This window comes from Lipotes vexillifer, unplaced genomic scaffold, assembly GCF_000442215.2.
Source record: "Lipotes vexillifer unplaced genomic scaffold, Lipotes_vexillifer_v1.1 scaffold1315, whole genome shotgun sequence".
Lineage (NCBI taxonomy): Eukaryota > Metazoa > Chordata > Mammalia > Artiodactyla > Lipotidae > Lipotes > Lipotes vexillifer.
The window spans coordinates 637,204-646,192 of NW_006785785.1; the positions used below are offsets into that span (position 1 = coordinate 637,204).

Here is an 8,989-nt window from a genome sequence, read left to right on the forward strand (position 1 = left end):
GGTTTCTACACCATTTGCTTCTCTCTTTCTGTTTTTATAGGGCTCTTTAACCTGCTAATGTTCCAGGATATTAATTTGAAATAGCCAGCTAAATAATAGAAACTCCTTCCTGCCTATGATGCACTGACCTCTTTTTACCCATTTCCTTTTCAAATTCAGTTTGGAAAAAGCTAAATTTTCATAATCTTTTGAGCTAGTATTTCACTTCCCTGATGCTTGCAATGTAGCAGCCTTATTATTCTCAAGACTTTATACCAGGAGTATACATACTGTTTTATTTTTTTCTGAGCACACTCCCCTAGCTCAATCAGGAATTTTATATATTTATTTGTTTGTTTGTTTATTTCCTTGTCGGAAATGGAATTTCTATTTGCATTTTCCCTAATTTCTTCACCTTGCTGCTTCCTAACTTTGTTCTGTAACTATTTAAGGGATTTAGCTAGGACATTTCTGGCTTTCATCTCTTAGGCTAACCTTCTCATACTTAGCTACATGGTTAGAGCTGTCAGATTAAATAATGTCTAATGGACTGACTGTATTTGAGTTTGTGCTTGGAAATATTTTTAAGACTCATGTAATGTTTTCTCCTTAGTTTCTGGTGGTTCCTTAAGTTCACAAGTTAGTCTATCCCAAAAGTGCTGTTGTCTTGAATTCTGCCTCTTTTTTTGCGTGGAGGTGTCATCAATTGCCTGGACTTATACGAATTTTCTAATACTTTTGTTGATGGCTTTTCTCTTATATTAAGGATGTCCTTGGTCCTTACATTAACCTGTTCTTGGTTCTAGAGTCTAGCTTCCAAAAAGCAACATATTCAATTTGAAGTGACCTTAGACAAAAGCCAAATATCTCACTAAAGGATTGATAAAGGAACTAAGATTATTTAACCTGCTATAGGAAAGGCTGTGGAGAAGTTTAGCTATTGTTGTTACAAAAGTTCCTTGTGTTCTCTCTGTTAATCATGCCCACTTGCACTTCGGGGCTTGCGTCGAGTGCCTTTTCAACCTTTTATGGTGACTGTGCTTCAATATCACATTTAAGAATCAAGGGCTGTTTCTTTCTTCCTTTTTTTAAAATTTTTTTTAAAAATTGCAGTATAGTTGATTTACAATGCTGTGCCAATCTCTGCTGTACACAGAGTGACTCACTTATACACGTATAGACATTCTTTTTTTAAATATTCTTTTCCATTATTGTTTATCACAGGATATTGAATATAGTTCGAAGGGCTGTTTCTTCATTCAGGAAGGATTTAGGTTTGACCCATAGAAGATATCCTTCCAGCCATGTTGAACAGTGGAAAGAACCATTGGGAGAGGGTCACTGTGGAATCGGCCCTCAAATCTTACTTCCTGGATGAGGTGGATTAAGGGTGAAGAAATCTGAACTTTGGAGGATTCTTCTAGATAGAGGATTCTAATCTGATTGATGTGATCAGTTTTATCTTACTTTTCTAATTGTGACTGGAAGCCCTTCTTATGGTAGAAAACAATGGGATGCATCACCTGATTCCTCGAATCCCTTTCTTGGGTAAGAGTCAATAGAGCCAGGTAGAAGGTAGTGTGGTACAGTGGAAAAGAGCACTTATACCAGGAGGCAGATCTCTGGATGAGGACCCAGCTTTGCGAATGATTGGCTACCTGACGCTGAGCCTGTGCCTACATCACTTCAGGCCTCACCTTTCCATTTTTACTGTGCGTGAGCTTCATTAGAATGTTCAGATCCCTTTCAGCTCGCTCTGACGGGTGACAGTGGGAGGGAGGTTATAATTGCTGAGGGGCTAAAATAGGGGAGATGGAAATGATATGGGGTCCCAGAGATAGCAGGAGTACCTGGGGAAAGGCTGTGGTGGTAGGAGAAGGAGGAAGGAAGGAGATGCAAAGGTCAGGTGAGGAGGTTTTAATTTCAGTAAGGAATTGATAAGAAGACCGTGTTTATGACCACCAATAATGGGTTCTTCCAAGTCTTAGAAGTTGATCTCTCTCTCTCTTTAATTGGATTAATAGGGCAGGATTTGAGACTGTTTGTTCAAGGTTTTCTTTCTGTTTCCTTCATAATTAGGTTAAAGTTGTGCCCTTTCTTTGAAGATTTCAAAGAATTTTGTTGTTGTTGTTATTCAAAAATACCCCTGCAAAATAAGCAAATGTATCAGTAGTTATCTCTGTAAAGTGGAGAAATGAAGGTGTAAGGTGGCTAAGCGATTTATTTAGGAAATAATATGCTAGTGCTAGAATCCAATTTTTCAGCTCTCTCTATGAGGCTTCTCTGCTTTCAGCAGTGTGTGGGTATCTGGAGGATATATTATTTACACAACTGGTGCTTGGCACACAGGTAGCAGAAGTAATACTGCACCTCAAAGATAGGAGCCCTGGGGCTTCCCTGGTGGCGCAGTGGTTGAGAGTCCGCCTGCCGATGCAGGGGACGCGGGTTCGTGCCCCGGTCCGGGAAGATCCCACATGCCATGAAGCTGCTGGGCCTGTGAGCCATGACCGCTGAGCCTGCGTGTCCGGAGCCTGTGCTCCGCAACGGGAGAGGCCACAACAGTGAGAGGCCTGCGTACCGCAAAAAAAAAAAGATAGGAGCCCTTCATCTCTTGAACTCATATTTGGGAGTGGGTCCCAAACCAGACCACCTTAGTCTATGTCCTTGTTTCATAATCCAGTACAGTAAGTCCCCTATATACGAACCTTCAAGTTGCCAACTTTCCAAGATGTGAACGCTCTCCTACCCAGACATCACTGGATCATTTTTTCAAGAGCGTAGATAGAATTGAATCCAGCAAGGAACCAGAACCTGTGCCATCAATGCCAGGCGTGAGTGAAGTTGCAGCTCGCCCTCCGTCTCCTATTGCTGACGGTCCTTCAGCTCCACCATCTCCCACCTCCCCTCCCTCCTCCAGTCAGTAACTCTTCTTGCCTGTTCACTCGATGCCAGCCCCCGTATGCCAGCTGTTGTACTGTACTACTGTACTTTTCAAGGTACTGTACTGTAAGATTAAAAATGTTTTCTTTATTTTTTGTGTTTGTTTTTTATGTATTATTTGTGTGAAAAGCATTATAAACCTATTACAGTACAGTACTATATAGCTGATTGTGTTAGTTGGGTACATAGGCTAACTATGTTGGACTTACGAACAAACTGGACTTACAAAACGCACTCTCAAAATGGAACTCGTTCGTATGTAGGGGACTTACTGTAACTTGAATTCTGTCTCTTATAAATAAAATTATACAAATTAAGAAAATATCTGTACCCCTGGGAACAGAAGTACTGAGATTTCCTGTGTTTGTGTGTAGAGAGGATCTTTGGTTGCCCATAGTGCCGTTCGTGAATTGATATAATGCAGAACATTTCCTTGAATATCCTGAGTCCTGTATGTGGCAAATAAGATGTCAGATGTACTGCTGTTCCTGAGCAGTATCAGCTTTGAGGGGTGGAGAGAATGTCAGTTGATAGTCTGAAGTGCTTTTCATTAATTTTATAAGTAGAGAGACTGCTTACATCACATCGGCATATAATTTCAAGGACACCTCTCCTTTCCACTGAAGTGGAGACGAGGCTGTCTGTTTGAAGGTGGGATGTAGGAAGAATACAGGAAAAACATTTTCCTCCATTGCAGTCAGCTGTATTTTAATTGTTTAGAGTGTACTCTCGGTGAACCTCCATCGGCCTTGCTCTCTTGAGGCACTGTTTTGCATAGTTATTCCTTTGCGTGGAATGGAACCTCTAGGAACGAGTTCTCCTCTGTTCACAAGAGCATTTGTTTGCACACCACGTAGGCCCGTAGTTCCTACCACTTCTCAAGTGTGGAAATGAATGTGGGGAGAGAGACAATAGTAATTGTCATAGTTTAAGTGATCACTTTATCTCCAGGGAAAAGATAGAACCCATGTGATGTACATACCATAATAGAATATGTTCCTTGCCTGGCATTTGGTTGCTTTTATCACGTCTCTTTATGGCTCCTTACATCACAGACTGTTTCTATCACTTCTGAGGAATGTTTGCAAAGGGAGGCATCTCTTGCTGAAAACTAGCTGCAGTCAGCCTTCCCTATCCATGGGTTCCATATCTGCAGATTCCATGTCCACAAATTAAACTGAGGATCCAAAAAAAATTTTTTTTAATTCCAGAAAGTTCCTAAAAGTAAAAGTGTAATTTTCCACATGCCAGCAACTATTTACATAGCATTTACATTGTCTTCGGTATTATAAGTAATCTAGAGATGATTTAAAGTATACTGGAGGATGTGTGTAAGTTCTATGCAAATACTACACCGTTTTATATAAGGGACTCTTGAGCGTCCCCGGATTTTAGTATCTACAGGGGTCCCGAAAGCAGTCTCTCGCAGATACCAGGGACAACTGTATATTGACTGCTCCCTATTCTCTTCTGCCCTTTGGGGTTCTATAATCAGGTGGCAAGCGTCTGCATCATGACTTTGAGAGGAAGCTGTTAGATATTTAATATTCTTAAATAAAGGCGCAGAATTTTTTAACTTTCTTACTTGGAGGTGTTCAAATTAAGAAAAAAGATCTGCTTGCTGTAGAGGACATAATGAAACAGACCGTTCTGAAGCAGGTTATATCTTTATTTACTCCAACCCCTAGAAATACTTAGGTAATGGACAGTTTTAGATTTCTGACACGGCTACGGGGCATGTTCCCCTCAAGGAAATTTCAGGGTTAAAAATAAAACTCTTATTGTTTTATTTTGTAATGATATTAGGGAGTCAGATCCTTATTTTGAAAACTGACAAATAAAAGGCAAGAATCAAGTATGTAACTTGCTTTCCTTAACAAATTGTACCTCGTATTAACCGAATAGTTGATGAGACAGTCTCCTTTTAGAGAGACAGTCCCACTCAACAGAGGAAGGATTCAGAAAGTCAGAATTCATTATTTTGCAAACCCCAGTGAGTTGATGAATCCAAGTGGTGAGCACCCCTTGCTATAGGCATCATAAAGAAAGGCAACCCGAGATTATATCTCAACTAATGAAGTACACAGCTTATAAAGTGTTCTTGCCAAAATTTCAAACTGTAATCTGATCTGACCTCTTTCTCTGACTACCAATTAACAGGAAATACAAAGGGCAGGGGAACAGAGTGAATTAAATAACATGGAAATATGATTTTAAAAATCTACACTGGGCAGCTCTCCAGGACAAATGACTTTGTTTCATTAACAACAACAACAGCAAAAATGCAACAGAATTAAAAAAGAAATGGAGAGGAAATCTATAGATTAAAAGGATTTACGGGCTATGTCAACTAATCCTAATGTCTAGCTCTTTCTTGGATGCCATTTTATACAAACTGTAAAAGATTATAATACAGTTGGGGAAAAGGTACAATGCCTGACTGATATTAAGGAATTCTTGTTCATATACTTAAGGAATTATTACATTGAAGTTTTAAAAAGTGAACCCTATAACTCTTGACAGATGATATGATATTTGGGATTTGCTTCAAAATAATACAGGAAGACTAATAATACAGGGTGTAAATGAAGAAAGATTGGTCAATATTATTAAAGCTGGAAGATGAGTACATGGGTTATTCTCTCTAATTATGTATATGTTTGAAATAATCTGTCATAGAATATTGTTAAAAAAGAATTTGAGGTCAGAGACTTCCCTGGCGGTCCAGTGGTTAAGACTCCGTGCTTCCGCTGCAGGGGGTACGGGTTCGATCCCTGGTCGGGGACCTAAGATTCTGCATGCGCACGCAGCGCAGCACAGCCAAACAAAACAAAACAAAACAAAACAAGACAAAAATCAAACAAATAAAAAAAAAGAATTTTAGGTCAAGATATGTAGTAAAGCTTTGGGTACAATGAAAAGGAAATTGAGAGAGGAGGAAAAGAGATATAAAGTGCTTAACATGTTACCTGGTATGTTCTATGTATTGAGTAAGTATTGGCTATAATTATTTCTAAGCCATACATGTACCCATTCATTTATCCAATCTATTTCTTATTTCAGTAAATATTTATTGAGCATGTATGATGTGGTAAGCACTAAAATACTTCTGTAAATCAAGTAAAACGAATAGAGCCCATCACACCCAAGTGGTATTTTTGGCCTGTATTCATTCTACAAAGTCTCTGAACTGAATGTGAATAGCTCCCAGACCAGAGGGTTTAAAAAGGCACTGTGTGGGGCTTCCCTGGTGGCGCAGTGGTTGAGAGTCCGCCTGCTGATGCAGGGGACGCGGGTTCATGCCCCGGTCTGGGAAGATCCCACATGCCGCGGAGCGGCTGGGCCCATGAGCCATGGCCGCTGAGCCTGCGCGTCCATTGCCTGTGCTCCGCAACGGGAGAGGCCGCATCAGTGAGAAGCCTGCATACCGGGGGGAAAAAAAAAAAAAAGCACTGTGTGGTATGCCTGGACTCATTCAAGTTTAGTCGTTAATATTCTTCACAGGGTAGCTCTAACCGTCTGCTGGGGCTTTGCCTTCCTCTTGAATCATCCAGTTCCTAAAGGTTGTGGGTGCCCCCTGCTTGATTCCGGAAGGACCCTCTCTGATTCCTGGCCTGGTTCATCCTGTGACTCTGCCTATTGAACAGCCAGCTCCAGATTTATAGTTGAGATCCTATGGGAAAGCTCCCTCCCCCTGCCATTTCACCTTTGGAACTGTTGTTACACTCTGGAAGATTTTCCAATTACTACATCTAATTACAAGGAAGAATAAATTACTGAAGCAAGTTAAATTATCTTGTGTGTCATAACAGTAATTAACATTCAAATAGGAAACTGCTGCCATTTTTATAAACATCAGCAAGTGGAGGCAGCACCCCTTTTGAAAGCAGGAAACAAGAGGGTGCCCCCTCCCTGAAGCCTGGTGTAAGGTCTGGGAGAGTTGCTAGGTTGAATGTTTAGAAAATCTGTCTGGATGAGATTGATGTAACTGTAGGGGTTGATTTTTGAACTGCCCCATTTTAATCTAAATCCTTAGAAATAGCAACTTTCCTCTGCATTTATCATCATCTGCTTTCTCCTCATGGCCCTACATATTTTCTTATCTCTTTTTTTCCCCCCATATTTCAAGTAGGACTGGACACCAGTCTGGTCACAAGACATTTTGTTTGCTAGGCTTTGCTTGGAATGCAACTCACAGCCTTTTCAGAATCTAATTTTCGGCAATTCCATGTGCATTCCTTACCTATTCAATGCGCTTCTGCCATGAAAATGTTTATTCTTCTCCTGAGTGGTCTCTTGATTTTACGTTGTGCCTTTGAGCTCCACTGAAGAGTGAACATACCTTTCTTGCTCAATATAGCGTCTAGCCTGGCATTATCATGTCTAGTATTTAGAAATTCTTAATGGCAGTACTGAAGTTGTAAATTCAAAGAGAATAGGAGGAATGCCTTTTAAATTATATAGTAATGGCGAACAGAGCTAGTACTAGATGGTCTGTAGCTGCTTTTTTTTTTTTTTCCACATCTTTATTGGAGTATAAATGCTTTACAATGGTGTGTTAGTTTCTGCTGTATAACAAAGTGAATCAGCTATACGTATACATATATCCCCATATCCCCTCCCTCTTGCGTCTCCTTCCCACCCTCCCTATCCCACCCCTCTAGGTGGTCACAAAGCACCGAGCTGATCTCCCTGTGCTATGTGGCTGCTTCCCACTAGCTAGCATTTTTAGCTGCTTTTAACCTCATCTGGTGAGTAGTGTATGGGCAGTTAAAACTCAGCAAGGTTTGGGAAGATTATTTTAGTCTGTCGTTAGTAGTTGGGAGTATGAATTGCTTTTATTTATTCAACAGACTACTAATAAGTCTAGAATTTATTTAGAAAATTGACACCATGCCTCTGGGCACAATTCTGCCTTTGATAATAATGAATTGTTATCATTTTTGTTCTTGTTCTTTGAAGTTTGCAGACTTTTAAATGATATAAGGATTGTAAGCAATGGGATCTAATTTAAGAAAGCAGTGATCTTAATATATCAGCATCATAAATAGGTATATTTGATGTTATGAAAGATTTGACTAAGTCATGGATATAAGCAGAGATCTTTGTACCCTCAGGCCAAATATGAATCACAGCAGTTCCTACAATATGCGAAGCATAAGCCTGACAAAAATTTCAAAACTTCTCTTGCTTTTACTTTATATTTAAATAGAAATATGTATTTCCACCAATTTTGGTTAAAGTATGTAATTTGGGGATTCATACCTTATGTTCATCTGTTATGTGTGTGTTCTTTTTTTTCTGTTTTTAGCTTGAAGTCTAGTTAATTTATAATGCTGTGTTAGTTTCAGGTGTACAGCAAAGTGATTCAGTTATATATATGTATGCACACACACACGTATATGCACACATACACATTTTTTTTTCAGATTCTTTTCCATTATAGGTTATTACAAGATACTGAATATAGTTGTTCCCTGTGCGATATGGCAGGTCCATGTTGTGTGTTCTTTTAGCTCAAGAGTGCCTAACCTCACCACCTAAGGGGAGGAGCCAGCATTTACCAGCATCATTGACAAAAGCCCAGTGTAAGTGTTATTCTCATTGCTTTGAAAATGTTTTCCTGTTGCTGATTTTAGACCATGTATGTAATTTCTGCTTTAAATAACAAAACATTACTTTTTGGTCACAGTATCAGTTCAGTTTTTTGGTTTGTTTGTTTTGTTTTTTTATAAATTTATTTATTTTTTGGCTGCGTTGGGTCTTCATTGCTGCGTGCGGGCTTTCTCTAGTTGCGGCGAGCTGGGGCTACTCTTCGTTGTGGTGCACAGGCTTCTCATTGCGGTGGCTTCTCTTGTTGCAGAGCATGGGCTGTAGGCGTGCGGGCTCAGTAGTTGTGGCATGTGGGCTCCAGAGTGCAGGCTCAGTAGATGTGGGCTTAGTTGCTCCGCAGCATGTGGGATCTTCCTGGACCAGGGCTCGAACCCATGTCCCCTGCATTGGCAGGCGGATTCTTAACCACTGCGCCACCAGGGAAGTCCCCAGTTCAGTTTTAAATGCTGCTTTTTTT

At 40.1% G+C, this 8,989-nt stretch overlaps 1 protein-coding gene across 2 annotated transcripts in view; it reads left to right on the forward strand.

The window, feature by feature from the left end:
* SMYD3 (SET and MYND domain containing 3) overlaps window positions 1–8,989 on the forward strand; it is a 727,677-nt gene that overhangs the window by 329,408 nt on the left and 389,280 nt on the right. The gene's annotated exons all lie outside the window — the stretch shown is intronic.